Source organism: Nyctereutes procyonoides, unplaced genomic scaffold (assembly GCF_905146905.1).
Source record: "Nyctereutes procyonoides isolate TBG_1078 unplaced genomic scaffold, NYPRO_anot_genome, whole genome shotgun sequence".
NCBI lineage: Eukaryota > Metazoa > Chordata > Mammalia > Carnivora > Canidae > Nyctereutes > Nyctereutes procyonoides.
In genome coordinates, this window is record NW_026575142.1 from 60,733,243 (window position 1) to 60,749,041 (window position 15,799).

Consider the following 15,799-nt stretch of genomic DNA (forward strand, 5'->3'; position numbering starts at 1 on the left):
GGAAATGAAAACTTAATTGATAGGTCCTTGAAAGATATGCAGCAGTTAATAAATGCAAAAAAAAAAATGAGTAAGAGGATGTGGAGGAGGGTATTCTAGCTATTTATTTTAAAATGTAAGAAATAATCTAATATTTCCAAATGATAGATTTTTAAAATCAACATTTTTATCTATTTCATTAAAAAGAGTTCTTCCCTATATATCTATATGTACTTATAGAAATTAAGTAATCTATGTGAATTTAACATAAATTCCTAAATCTCTATATTCTAAATAGTTATCCTTCGTTTCTTTAGGTCTCCAAAGGCTTTTGTTAACACTTTTATTATACCAGTAACTATAGTCCTTTTTGTATTAAATGTAGTTGGTTATTTATTTGCTATTTTATTTAAGCTGCAAGTTCCTAGTGGTAGGAATGTAGCATGTTTACTTAGAGTACACAAAGAACCTAGTGCTATTTGTAAAACTCAATAGGCTTATAAAAATATTCTGCTTCTTTATTTCTCTGCTTTATTAATCTTACCTTTTGATATCTCCTTAAACAAAATAACAGTAAACTTAGTGCATTCCCAGTATCAGCCTTTTTTTTTACCTTTTTTTCTATGGAAACTCATCTCACAGATACACCAGTTAACCAGTCTGTAAACCAGTGAACTAAAATTTAGGATGATTAATATATGGTTAGTAGTTTCTATGGCTTGTGTGTGAAAGAACTACAGAAAAAAATGTTAATTGAATTTTATACTTAAAACTTAAGGAGATATTTCTCTAAGTAACTAATGGTAAATAAATGTGTTCTATTTCTCAACTAAACATAATATAATAAATTCAGCTTTAAGTCATTTATTTTAAAAATAAAGAACTATAGTTTTAACTTCTTGAAGAAATTTTGTTTGAGGTAAAATGTCATACTTGAATTCTGTGACTGTTGTAACAAATGTCCACAAACTACCTGCTTAAAACAATAGACATTGAGGGGAGGTGCAGAAATAAGAAATATGCCTCATTAGGCTCAAATAAAGATGTCATCTGGGCTGCATTTCTTTCTAGAGGCTAAAGGTAAGAATGTATTTCCTTGCTTTTTCCATCTTTTTGAGGCTGGCAGCATTACTTGGCTCAGAATAATTTTCCTACCTTAAGGTCAGCTGATCAGAACCTTAATTGCATATGGATCCTTAGTTCCCCTTTGCCATGTACAATAACATATATCACAGATTCTGAGGACTAAGGTGTGGACATTTCTGTGAGACAATAATTCTGTCCACCAGTCTACTCTCTGGCCTCCAAAGATTCATATCCTTTCCATAGGCAAAATATGTTCACCACCTACCAACATCCCCAAAGATCTCATCTCTTTACAGCAGCAACTCTAAATCGCAAATTTCATGTAAATTATCAGCCCCCAAATCCCAGATTTCATCATCTAAATCAAATATAGGTGAGAGTATGGATATGCTCCATTTGGGGGCGAAATTTCCCTTCATCTGTGAATCATAAAATACGAGAAACAAGCTACCTACTTCTAAAATACAATTGTGGAACAAGCGTAGGAACAAATTATAAACATCCCTTTTCAAAAATGAGAAAATGGAAGGCAAAGAGGAGTCAACTGTCCCAAGCAATTTTGAAAGCCAGCTAGGGAAACTCCATCCAGTTTTAAGGCCAGAGGATGACCCTTGGTGTGTTGTGGCTAAAGCTGTGGGGTAAAGGCTCCATCCTTTAAGTTATCCTACATTCTTAAGAGGTGGCATGCTAGCAACTGAGTAGTTTTATCAACATGTTCTTGACTGTAGAATTGTGAATGTCTGACAGGCTCCTTTCATTGTGTCCCATCGCTGTACTTTTCAGTTTAAATTGGAGTTTTTGCTTATATAACATTCTCAAGAACCTCATAACTTTTTTATATTGTCACAGAAATTCACTCCATTTAGACATTTGCTCCTAGATAATCCCATTTATATTTTGGCTTCTATTAAGATGGTTGAGAGGATCTCTGAGTCACATGCTTAGTCTTTTCAAAGAGTTTCTTCGGTGACTGAATATTCTGATCTTTTATCTTTCTAAGATATTAGCAAAGGACTTTCCAGCCACATCAGTGGACTCTTCTGTAGAATATGTTCTCCAGATGGTGAATATCTTAATTTTAGACTCTTATAATCTAGATAGAATGAGAATTTCCCAACTCATCAAGCCATATTTTCCCTTAACAATTTCTTTCTCAATTTATCTCTTTCCATTGAAATTTTACCATAACCTAAAGAAGAAACCAGGCTTACCTTCAACACTGGAAGTCTTCTCAGCTAAATGTCCAGTCTCATCATTTGTAAGTTCTTCTTTCCACATAACTACAAGACAAAATTCTGCCAACTATTCTTCCACTACGTAACAAGGATCTCCTCTCCTCTAATTTCTCAATTCCATCTTATCTCTCACCAGCAGTACCTTCAATGTCTGTATTTCTACTAGTAGTTGGCTTATGATGATATAAGTATTTTCTAAGACAATATGTGTTTTCTCTACCATACTCCTCACTTTCTTCTCTGTCCTCACTAGAAAATAGTCCTTGACGTCTCTACCTCTACAGAATCTAGGACTTTTCTTTCAATCTCTTTGAAATTTGACCAGCAGCTGCCCATTGCCCAATTCCAAAGCCATGTGCATATTTTTTTATATATCTTAGCAGTATCCCAGGTCTGGTAACAAAATATGTACCAGTTTTCTATAGCTCTTATAACAAATTACCAAAAATTCACTTGCAGAAAAACAACAGAGTTTATTACCTTATAGTTCTAGACTAGATCAGTAATCTAGAATGAGCCCTAGTTAGCAAAAATTAGGGAATTGGCAGGGCCTCTTTCCTTCTGAAGAGTCTAAGGAAGAATATCCTCCTTGCTCTTTACAGTTCTAGAAGCCATCTGTATTCCTTAGTCCATGGCCCCCTTCCATTTTCAGAGCCAGCAATGGTTGGCCAAGGCTTTTCACACCCATTACTTGAACTCTGCCTCTGCTTCTGCCTCCTGGTTCCATTTGTAAGGGCTCTTCTGATTACAGTGGGCCCACCCAGATAGTCCAGGATAATTTCACTATTTTTATTGTCACCTGATTAGCGATCTTTTTTTTTTTTAATTTTTTTTTAAATTTATTTATTTATGATAGTCACAGAGAGAGAGAGAGAGGCAGAGACATAGGCAGAGGGAGAAGCAGGCTCCATGCACCGGGAGCCCGATATGGGATTCGATCCTGGGTCTCCAGGATCGTGCCCTGAGCCAAAGGCAGGCGCCAAACCGCTGCACCACCCAGGGATCCCCTGATTAGCGATCTTAACTCCATCTGCAACTAATTCACTTTTGCAGCAGAACATAATATATTCACATGTTCCAGGGGTTAGGATGTGGACATCTTCTTGAAATAATATTAAGCCACACCTGAAAGAAGGTTAGCTCATCCATTAGGCAAAGTCCTCCAACCCTGATTTACAATTCCCAAGTGACATTGTATCCATACTTCTTACCTTGATTACATAAACTTACTTTTCTTCTTTTATCATGGATGTCAAGCACAGTGAGTGGTCAACAATAAACGCTGTTTCATGGATGAAATAATTAAGGACTAGTGAAGGAGGGAAGTTGCATTAATTTGACCCCATCCCAAACTTTTGCATCTATACACTATGCTAGAGAACATGCAAACTATGCTTGCTGAACTGCGGCTACCATTTTGAATCAAAGGATTTTTTAGATCTCACTTGTTTTGTTTCTTCAGGAAGTTTTATTTTTTAAAAATTAATAAATGTAAATATTAAACATTATATAAATATAGACTATATATTTAGGTCTTTAGGAAAGTAGCCTTAGAATTTATTAATAATCTCTGTAAAATTCATAGTTTGGCAATTAAATTACAAAATTTAAACCTTAAAATGAACTTAGAGATTATTTCTTTCAATAAACCAAGTTTACAAATTGGAAACACGAGGTTCAGAAAAACCAGGTAAGTTGCCTTCTTGGTAGTGTAGCAAAAGAATTAGAACCCTTTGGTAGCATATGATAAGAGTTAGAAACCTTATTTTCTCACCACATTTTAACTTTTTCCTACATTTTTACTTACCACTTATAACTAATAAAAAACAAAAATTTTGAACTGAATTAAGGTAGAAATAAATGTCTTATAACCTAAATTTAGCTAGGTATTTTTGTAGCTAAGAATACTCCCTCATTAAGTTTAGTTTGTTTTCTCTCTCTCTCTTTTTTTTTAAAGAAGTTACCGATACAATTATTTAATTTCTCAAATCTCTTGGTATGTTAGACATTATTTTTTAAATGTATAATTACTATATCAAATCTGCTCTAAGCCAAATGGCTTGAGTAAAAGCTTAAAAATTCTACATATTAAATAAATGATTGTGACTGAAGTTAATCATTTACTCTTGTAATTATCTGTTCTAATCTGCTTAAAGTTTTAGTATCAAAATAAATGAGCATATATTCTAATTTCTTTGAGTATAATACTTCTTTTACTTCTCAACAGAAACTATTCAGCAATAATTTTACCTTCAGATTAATTTATATTATTAAACCAGCAAAAAAATTACTTCAGGGTATTTTTTTGAATTGTTTTGCAATCCTTATTTACATATTTCCTCAATTTATAATTGACTATGAATTTATCAATTATGCCTCATAATTAAGCCTCATAATATGCAAATGATAAAAGATATATAAACTTCTGTTTCATAAGTTTTCAAAATAATGTCAATAATCACAGTGTGCATTTTCATATTCTATATAATATAGTATTTCTGGAGAGTTTACAAGTTAACTAAATTGGACATATAAATATTCATTGTTATAACACAAATAAAAAAGAATAATGCTTATAAATTAGTATGTTCTTTGTTTAAAATGTTAAATATAATTTGAAGCAGGATGAAAAACAGATTAAGATCACATGTTTTGAAAACATTAAATCAATAATATTTTATTTATTTATTTTTCAATACTATTTTAGATGTATTTTTTAGGTATGAAAACTTAGTTCAAATAATGACCTATATGCAAAAAAAATGATAAATCTTTGTGGAATTGTACTTGACATTTTAAAATACAAAATAATACTTTCAATATTTACAATACAAAGAAAGAGAAAGCATGAATTATAAACAATTCATACCATCAGCTGACCCCACAGTTGGGGTTATTTCCATCTTTGTCACATTTAAACAACAATCATATATGTTGTTAAGCAGTGACTGAAATACCTTCTCAGTCTTTATAAATGATTTAGCTGTTTATGTTTCCTTCTTCATTATATTGTCTTATAAGGCAATTTACAAACTTGGTAAGAAACTGTGCATCATAGTGTGAAATTACTTTAGAAACTGTTCCTAGAATCCTATCAAAATGATAGATTCTGTTGGGCAATTCATGAATTCAGAGATCCCTTTTATGGAGTTTCATTATTATTAGTTGCATGTCATTGCCGCTATAATATATTAAACAATTTTAGAAGAGGAATTTTGACAATTTAGGGGTTATGATTTTTTTCCTATAATAAAAGAACATTTAATTTTAAATAAGATACATTTGGATGGTTTTTTATTTGATATATTTTACTTCAGATTAAATTTTTTACATAGAGTGCAGAAAGCTGAATCTTGACAAATATAACTCTGCTGGAGGAAAAAATGTTACACTCTTAAATAAGTATGTGATACTTATATTAAATATTTGAAACATAACCATCTATAAGAGAATTGATATGATGTTGAAAGTTTGTTTTATGTATGCATTGGTTTCTTTCTGGCGGTGATAAGGGCTATTTCTAAGTCAACACATAGGATTTAAATGTAAAATCCCTAATTTGTCAACCCAAGTGATCACTACTATTACTGTGACCCACAGTTAATAATTATTATTTTCATTCAAACTTGAATGCAAATAGAAATATTACCTATTGGTTCCCTTTACTAATCTCAGTTATTTTTGGCTGTCCTAGCCAAATTTTTTTTTCTGGATTATACTTTCATGATTTTGTAGTGTGTAGCATGTTCAGAAAAACAGTATGTCACAATGACAAGGTTAGAGGCTTTGAAATCTGACAGATCACTTCGTTCCACATTCATCTTCAGTCATTGACGCTTTTAGGTATTATTAGTTCAGGCGAATGGTTTTATTTCTCAACACCTTGCTTTCCATGTCTATTATATGTGTCACTTTATTGAATTTCTTTAAGAGCACAGTACCTGAGACAAAATAGGTACTTAATAAATGGTATTATTATTATTTTTTATATCGTAATAAGCTGTGGAGAACATTTATATTGGTAAAAATTTATTGATACTGGTGTACTTACATAAAGTCCTAAATTCATTGTACTAATATCATGAAGAGTCTGACTTTGTTTTTGATGTTTGACTGTTGACAGTTTTCAATTACTACTCTTCCCAGTTTCATTCTTGCCCTACATGTGGGAATACTGATAAGAAAGCCCAGATGTGGAGCACCTGGGTGGCTCAGTGGTTGAGCCTCTCTGCCTTTGGCTCAGGTTGTGATCCCAAGGTCATGGGATCAAGTCCCTCATCAGGCTCCCTGTGTGGAGCGTGCTTCTCCCTCTGCCTGACTCTGCCTTTCTGTGTCTCTCATGAATAAATAAATAATCTTTAAAAAAAAAAAAAAAGAAGAAAGAAAGAAAGAAAAAGAAGAAGAAAGAAGGAAGGAAGGAAGGAAGAAGGAAGGAAGGAAGGAAGGAAGGAAGAAAAAAAGAAAGAAAGAAAGAAAGAAAGAAAGAAAGAAAGAAAGAAAGAAAGAAAGAAAGAAAGAAAGAAAGAAAGCCTTGATGCTCCCTCCTTGGGCCTGGCAGACTGTTCAATCCATGTAAATCCTAGTCATGTGACAGGAACCCTTATTGCAACCTAATTGTCTAATCCTAAAACTTCAAACCAATTGCCACTCTGCTCCCTCAAACCATTTATGGACTTGCTTTGGAGCCTTTTCTACTCTCCAAAAGCATAATCTCTTCCTCATACTTGTGTATCATCATCTTCAGTCTTGACATTCAAACCAAATTCCAGGTGTATGTGTGAGGGAATCCATCTTGTGTCTGAAGGGTAACAACTAACTTGGGCAATTTCAGGTCTTTCTAATTTCTTGCTCAGCTGTTTGCATAAATTATGGGCTCAATAGTGGCTTCTGATAAATTTGAATATTAACTTTTATTTTCATTGATTTTTTTTGTATATTCCAGGGTCAGCTTTAATTGTTATACATGGGTTAATTCATTTATTTATTACAACATCTATATGAGGAAAATAGGATTAGCATCCTTCATTACACAGATGGGGAAAAGGAAGGTAGGGAAATTGATACAGTAAGCAGCAGAACTGGGACTTACACATAGGCCGCAGCAGGTCTTCTGCTCCTATCTATGATAGGAGCTATGGATTGTTCTCTCTGTGTTGTTCTCTCTGATAACCGGAAGTTCCTATTGAGGAAGATATTCAATGAGTGAGGTAGATAGGCAGGTCAGTGTGGGTCTATTATATGGGACCCAAACCCTCACTCCCTAATTATTTTCAGGTTCCAGGACATCTGAGGATGTCCTGAAAATACTCCATTCACCAAAGCATGAAGAAATATTTTGATTAATAGACAACTGGTATCTTAAAATGGTGTTGTTTTTTGTTTTTTGTTGTTGTTTTTTTTTTGTTTTGTTTTGTTTTGTTTTTTGTGGGTTTTTTTTGTGTTTTTTTTTTTCTCCTTTTCTACAGAGTGACAATGCTGAGAGAATATGCTACAATAAAAAAAAGTCTCCAGACTTCAGTGAACAGGGCAGCATCCCAAGGGCCCAGAGGCTATTAGGACCTAGAAAACTGACAAAGCAGATAGCTTAGATTCTTTTGTAAGTTTTATTTATGCCAGAGGGTGGGAGCTTTGCTCCAACATAGTTCACAGAACAACCAGTTCCCAGAAGTCACTAGGGGCTCCAGTGTTCTTTGGAACGTCAAGGAATTCCCTCCAGGGGCCACAGTAACACAAATAAACTCACCAGCAAGTGTTTTCACATTCCCTGTGTGCCTATTTTGTCAGTGTTGTCACTTCCTTGTAAAAAATATCCTATGACCCATTGTCTTAAGAGAAAAAAAGTTAACCCTTCCAAAGAGATGGCTCCTCAAGATAACCTGGCACCAGTAGAACTTGAACTGCTATCACATTCACCTGTGGGTGGGTTTTTTTTCTGAAGCATCATAGAAATGAGAAAGCATTCAGCAACCGAATTTTTAGAGGTTTTTTCCTTTGTCTAAGATAATAAATCTTATAACAGATTGGTGCTTTCTAAACATTTTGTCTGTTCTACATTTTCTCACCCTCTTGTAGTTAGGGAGTTAAGACGATGTGATATGATGATATCTGGCTAAACAGATTATAAGAGAAAGTAATGAATGTCAGCATTGCCCTTGAGCTTTTTCTTCCCTTGCTTAGAAACTGAGCAAGACTCATGTTCCAAATGGTGCAGCTATTAGAAAGTGAAGATTCCATCAAGTGTAATTTTAAGTGATTTTTAGAGCAGAGCCCGTTCTGATCCCTCCACCCTACCAAGCTGTGTACCTATAATGGGAATAAAAAGGAGATATTTGCTTTGTTAAGTAATCGAGACAGTAAGATTGCTTTGTCTTTAGCATATTGTAGCATATCCTGAACTAATACTGGTGGTCAGTGATAATTCATGGGTGGTATCAAGTGGTTTAAAATCAAGTGGTTTAAAAAGATAAGTACTTGGAAGGAATAAAATCAGAGAATTATTTACAAAAATCTTTAAACTTGGGTTATAAAAATATGAACTAAGTTCACTGCTAAAAAACTAAAGTGAAGAGGATGAAAAGTTACCTATGAGTGTTTTCCTTAAAATTTTCAACTTGTAAAAGAATTGCCTTGTCTCCATATTTGGGACCTTTACTACTTGAGAAGTTTTAAGCTCAAGAGCAAAATGGTTTCAGAGAGGAACGCAAGAGATTCCTTTGCAATGGAAGTTGAACCTGGCAACTGGCCTGTTTAGACATATTGTACTGGGTGAGCCAATTTATGAGCCTTAATGAGAGATGAAAACCAGCTCCCACTGTGCCAGCTGAAAACAGTTATTACTCAATATCCCCACTACTTTTTTTATGGGCATGAACAAGTCACCCATTCCCATCCAATTGAGTATACCTATCCTGGATTTTGATTTTGATAACAAAATTGACTAGGAAACAGTAGAAAAACTCTTGCAGTGGCAGAAGTATTAAAAAAAATCAAATTATAGCACATAAGGACAAAAATGTACTTATCGTTATTTAGTGCACATTTAAGCTTTGTTTGTGGTGCATGCCAATTCATGTGGTAGTTATTAATGCTACCAAAGGAGTCATCAGTGAGCATGCTTGTGGGATAATATTTGCTGTAGTCATGAATGCCCATGGAACCTGCCTCTCCATTTCTAGTCCTTCATGAGCTACCTACAGATAATTAAATAAATTCCTGCTTTGGTTTAAATCCTCTATTATACATTTCCAGTATTACAAATGAAAATTCCTGACCAATGCAGTTATTCATTATGTCTTCAGGCCTGCTCTCAAAATTAATAAATCTAAAAGGAATTTCGATAAACCAGGTTCAAATATAGCTGGCAGGTTCAAATGGAAAGGAAAAAGAAGTCAGGAACATAATAAGATCAAGGAGTACAGCTACTGGAAGTAGGAATATGAAAGTACTGAAAGGACAGGGGATTAAAATCAGAGATGTTGATCTTTAAATTAATATTTATGATATGGAATACCCCTGGATTATGAGAAATGGACATCAGAGGACGTAGCTAAAATGGAATATAAATTAAAGATATTTGAATTGAGTCAATGAAAATCGAGGTTAAGCTCTTTGATTTGTCATTCATATGGACACTAGAATTGCCATTTTAGTTGCAGTTATAGGAAAATTCATTTTTGGTTCAATGGGAGGTTGTAACTTAAAGATCAGTAAAAATCTACAACAGAGAGAAGCAGAAGTTATTTAGCAATATGCTTTAAGATTTAGAGGAGAAGAGGCATGTCAGCTGTTAGAATATTTATCATCTAAAAAGTCGAAAAAATGAGAAAAACGTTCAGAATATGCCAGCATCCTGTGGCATGTGGTTAAAAATTTACCCTTCGTAGAGGGGCTACTAAGGGAGTGGTGTCCTTGATGTAACATGCAATTTCAACTAAGATGAGGGAGACAGTAGGTTTTGAAAAGAGGTTAAGGTGAAGGGAATTGGCTAAAAGAAAGAATTTTATCACAAAATATTAGGACAAGTTAGGGGATAATTTATGATTCATTAAATCATTTAGAAAGTAATATTGTTTCTCCCAGGTAGCAAGCACCATGAGAAGTGCTGGAAATATAAAGTGTAGCCACTTTATATCATTATCTCTACCTTTAAGGGACAAAAATATAAAGAGACAAAAATATAAAGAGACAAAAATATAAAAAGAACCAATTAACATAGTACATGATAGATGCTTCAGGCATATTTAATGAGAGATAGAGGAGGACATAAGTTAACTGGATTGAGCTTTGAGTGAAGGAAGATGGAAAATGTTAGAATGAGAGTTTAGAGAAGTTTATCAAAAAAGAAGTGACCTGATTTTGACCTGGGAATACAAGATAGGGAATTTTTCAGAAGACTGGGGAATGAGAATAATGTCAGTTAAAATGAATTGCAAATAAAAGAACTAACCCTCTCACAAGCAGCATGTCATACTAAGAAAACCAATAGCTGAGTGTGGGTAAAGAGTATGTGAGTGTGGCTTGCTCACAGGTACAGGATAGGAAGTGAGAGTAGTTAAGAGATAATTCTGGAGAGATATGGGAACCAGGTCTTAAAGTGATGTGAAAGATTTACATTTATTTTGAATACTGTGTAAAGCAAGTGATCATATCTATATTTTGAGCAATATTTGTGGGGCAGGGAAGAGAGCAATTAGGATTTGCTGCAGAACCCCTTGCTCTCTGCTCCTCCTTATAGCTGGCAGCCTTCTGTGGTTTCTGGGCCAGATTAGTCTTCCAGATGTTGAATGTGATGCCTCCAGAACAGAAAGAGGCCTATCAGTTACTCTTCTTCATATTTTGTAGTCTGTGTTTCCAGATGCAGAAATCTGCCTTTTATTTTATCTTGATATCTAATACCTGTCCTATTCCTGAAGGTTAAACTCCAAAATATTTCACAGATCTGTCAGGTTCCTGACTCACTGTAGGGTTTATCTTACATTTCCTGGAGCACATGTGTTTTCTCAAGGCACCCAGTGTCCTAACCAGCTTTTACTTGTCCTGCCCAATCAGTATATCAGTGCAATCTTGGATGTCCAGGTGATCTAGACTCTTTAAACTACATTTTAATGGTGGGGGAAGAGAATTAACATATTCTCAGGAAAAACTGTCAATATTGCTGTCCATCCCCTATGAATGTATTGTTTCTGATTCTCTTTTCTAATTGAAATGGGAAAAAATCCATTTGCCAAATTGGCCGTGGAATATGCACTTATGGCCCTATTCATTACTGTTGCATTGATACCAGTTGATATTGGAATCACTATTTGAATGAGTCTGCCATAATCTACAGTCATTCTACAGGATACATATTATTTCTGCAGAGGCCGTTCCGGCAGATTAAATGCAGATAAAAATAGAGACTACCACTTCTTCATTATTTAAGCCATTATTATTATTATTATTATTATTATTATTATTATTATCTCCCCTAAAAACAGCACTGCTTCTGGTTTATTATCTTAGCTCCATGTGTGTGTGTATGTGTGAGAGAGAGACAGAGAGACAGAGCAAGAGAGAGGCATGAGCATGTGCCTTTTAGAGACTTCTACTGGGTCTTTCCCACTATGATAGGTATATCCCACATTAGATCAGGGACCTAATGTGAATATAATAACATTCAAGTATATCAGTTCCATATATATGTCACAGATTGGAGAAATAGCCACTGTGTGGGTCCATGTTTTTAGTCAACCTACTGATGAACTGAAGTTTAGCCAGGACACTGGCCAATTTACAGCAGATTTACTAGATTCAGGACTCTGGTTGTCTGCTTCTGTGTCTGCCTCTCTGGTCAGAAATAGCAATTAGCAATCTGAGCACACATTTTCAACTTTTGGAGGACAGGATGCTTATTGCCCACTTTGGCTCCTTGTAGGTGGTGTGCCAACTGCCTACTAGGGACTGGGTGTTGGGGGATGGGTAGTTGTTGTGGAACTAAGACCTGAATTGACTGAAATCAATCACAATTTACTGTCCAAGGCTTCCCCTGGGAGTTGCAGGCCTTTGATAAACTTCAGAGATCCAAAATAGTTATACCCAACAGATTTTTGCCCCTGCAAGTGTTGTCTAGGCGGAGAGACATTCTCGGTGGGTACTACTCCACCACTTTTCCAGAATTCTCTTGCCTGCACTACTCTTTTGCCTCTGAGACACGATGTCATATTAACCAGCTCCACAGCTTACTCTTGATCACTCCCTTAGCTATACATTTGGTTATAGTAATTATGATCTCCTGAATTCTGATGGTTCAGCATTAGCCCTTGGCTCCTACTAATATGGAGTCTCTCCAACCCCACTGATATTCATGGCCTTATCTACCATGAGCCATGACTTACAGAGAGCTTCCTAACAATGGTATCGTCCATCTCACCAGCGCAGTTCTGCTAGACTTTATGGATGGTGTTTTCCTCTTGGTCCCCCTGTGGAACATAAATTTTGGCATACTACAGCTTGCCACCAGGTCAGAATAGCATTTATTGCTTTAGGAGAGGGCAGATAGGGTCCAAAAGAAAGCAGTTAATTGAATATTGAAGTTATTTTTTAAACTCATAATGGTGATCATAGGTTAAAATCAGAAGCACTTTTATGTTTAGAACACAGCACAATGAGAGAGAAAAAGTTATCTGAAATAAAAAATTTAGCCTTGCATATCCAAATCAAAGCTTGAGGGCATTGAAGCACAAACTTGATATCATACGACATAGCGTAGCATCAAGAATGTGATGGCATAAACTATTTTTCCACCCTACAACAACAGAGCAAGAACTTATTCTGAGATATAATATGATTGGGAGAAGAGAACAAATATAAGTCCCTGACCTCTTTTTAGAAAACAAACCAAAGACAATTAATAAAAACCTCCAGATTATTCTGAAATCATACAGGGATTTATTCCCCATTACCAATTTGAGTTTCTGGCAGGAAGCAATTTCAGATTACCCATCCCAGATAAGATTACCCCAATAATATAGGTAGAGAGAGGAAATCATATACCCAGCCTTGCCTCATATTTCCAAATGTTTCCTCAGCCCCCACGGGGGAGAGAAAAGACATGCCCAAATGGGGCATAAAAGACTGCTCAGAATTGAGAACTGGGTGTTTACCAAGGAGCTGTAGTAGCAAATGGCAAGGAACCCCTCGATCTGAGAACAGAAAATAAAAGAGCAAATTCAAAGATTTGCAGTGATACTAGGAGGTGGAGGTGAAAGCGCAGTCAGGAAGAATGACCTGTCAACTCTCCAGATTTCATCTTTGTGTATTGCCTATGCTAAAGGAAGAGCTATGGTAATTATTATAATCATTAGCACATTATGTCCCTGTAGTGGACACCAAATGAGGAAGAATCCATAGTACATATGAAAGCTAGGGAACACAGAGAGAACACCTAATGGGAGAAAGCTGCTTTTAAGCCTCCCATCATTTCCTAAATCCAAGTCTGTAGTTGAAATGATTGATTGCCTTGAATTGGCAAGATCACATTTTTGTAATATCAGCAAGGGGGCTGATTAGCTGAGTAGAATTTTGTAAAGTTTCTATTTGCACTGTTACAGTCTATAGAATGTTGACTCTGCTCCACATGTTTCATAAGAAAGTATTCATGTCGTGGAAGCAGCCCGTTGATATTGAAGTCTGCCTACACTATTGACATAGCAAATTAGCTCTACAGAGGCACACTGACCAAAGTACCTCAAATGCTCATTCAATACAGTTTTTTGATTAAATTGTATCTAAGCTCTATCAGTGTTGTGCATCTAGCCAGCTGGCCCTAATGGAGAAGCTGTGGCAGCTCAAAATTCCTGGGGATGACTAGAAAAGCCATAAGGAAGAAAGAGAGGAAAGGGGAGGTGTCAGGAGCAAAGGAGAGAGAAAAAAAAGACCAAAACAGAGAAAAAAAGAAAAAAAAAAAAAAAAAAAAAACAACTCTTGTTTTGAAGACATCTCATAACTACTGAGGCAACCAGGACTTGAAGGAGCCTAGAGACTGGAGAGAAGGAAACGCAGAGCTGTAAACCAACATCCTAGGAGAAGCTTCTTTCCTCAGGGATTGTGCTTAATTTTGAGCAAGGTACAAGTCAGAAAACTCAGGTAGAAGATTACACTTTAAAGATAGATAAGCCAAGATGACTTAAAGTTCATAACAAAAATTGGATTTTTGAGATTTTCAGGTAATAGGACTGGAGGGCATAAGACCAAGAGAGAAGAGAGGAACCTTTTTCTCAGTGGGATTTACCCCTCAAATCATTAGCTGATTTCTTAAGATGCTGAAGGCCAGAGGTTAAGAAGATAAACAGAAAGTCAATGAAAAGCAGAACAAAATTTTCTTCAGTCTTGCTGCTAAGAAAATAAAAAAATAGAGATCGGGAGAAAGGCCTCTACTAAATATGCCAAATTCTCACTTGGGACCTGTGAAGACTTACAGTTAGGAATGTAAGAAATGTGAAGGGTATAAGGTTTTACCTCACAAGGTAGCCTGCTCCAGTTTCACACACACACACACGAGACTCCTCAGTCAGAAGCAAAGGACTTTATTACTCACAGCCCTGCAGGCAGCATGTTTGCATTGGTTCTAGGGTCTCCTCGAGGCCCATGGGGGGAGTGTAAAATCAGGTCCTTGGAAGTTTGTGTCATGAAGGAGAAACCCTGAGCTTAGGTTAGAAACCTGCCAGTCTTATAAGGGGTCTGTTAGCAAACCTACCAAATTTTTGCTCTTGAAAGAAACATATCAATATTATCTTGGACAGCAAAAAACTCAGCAAAAACCATTCCCTTAAAGAATGCTATTTTAATGAAGAATGTTTGTTATATTGAGAAAATAGTTTCATTAATTGAGTTTATAATTAATAAAACTGACAGCCCAACCTCAAGTCAAGCCATTCTTGATTGAATCAAAGTAATATACCAGCAGCACCACCACCACCCCTTAATCCACCAATCAGAAAATAAGACTATCCCTCTCTGGAAGAAAATCCCATTATCTGACAGCACGCCATTTTTATTTTAATACAAAACGTCTTCCAATAAGATTACCAAGCATACAAATAGACAAGAAAAAGAAGGAAAAATTGACCAGTAAAAACAGATCTAGAAATGGCCCAGTTCTTGAATTTAAATATTTATACAGTGTAGGCTTTTCATTTACTTAAAAATAATATTCTGGAGTACTGTGCAACTTACAGAATTCAAATGAAAAATCAGAGTCATACATTTATTGTCAGTTTCTCTCTGAAAATATGATATGAAAATTTCCATATGATATGAAAATATGATATGAAAATATCATGAAATATCAGGAAGTAACATGAAAATATCATGTTCCCAGTGTATATTAGGTATATATTTAGGTTCATTTATGCAAATGCATTATGATATTTCTTTCAAACTAAAGAATTGTTTAGCCTATGAAGTATTATTTATATATAGTTTATATATTGTATGAAATGCTTTCTTTGCTGGATAAACTA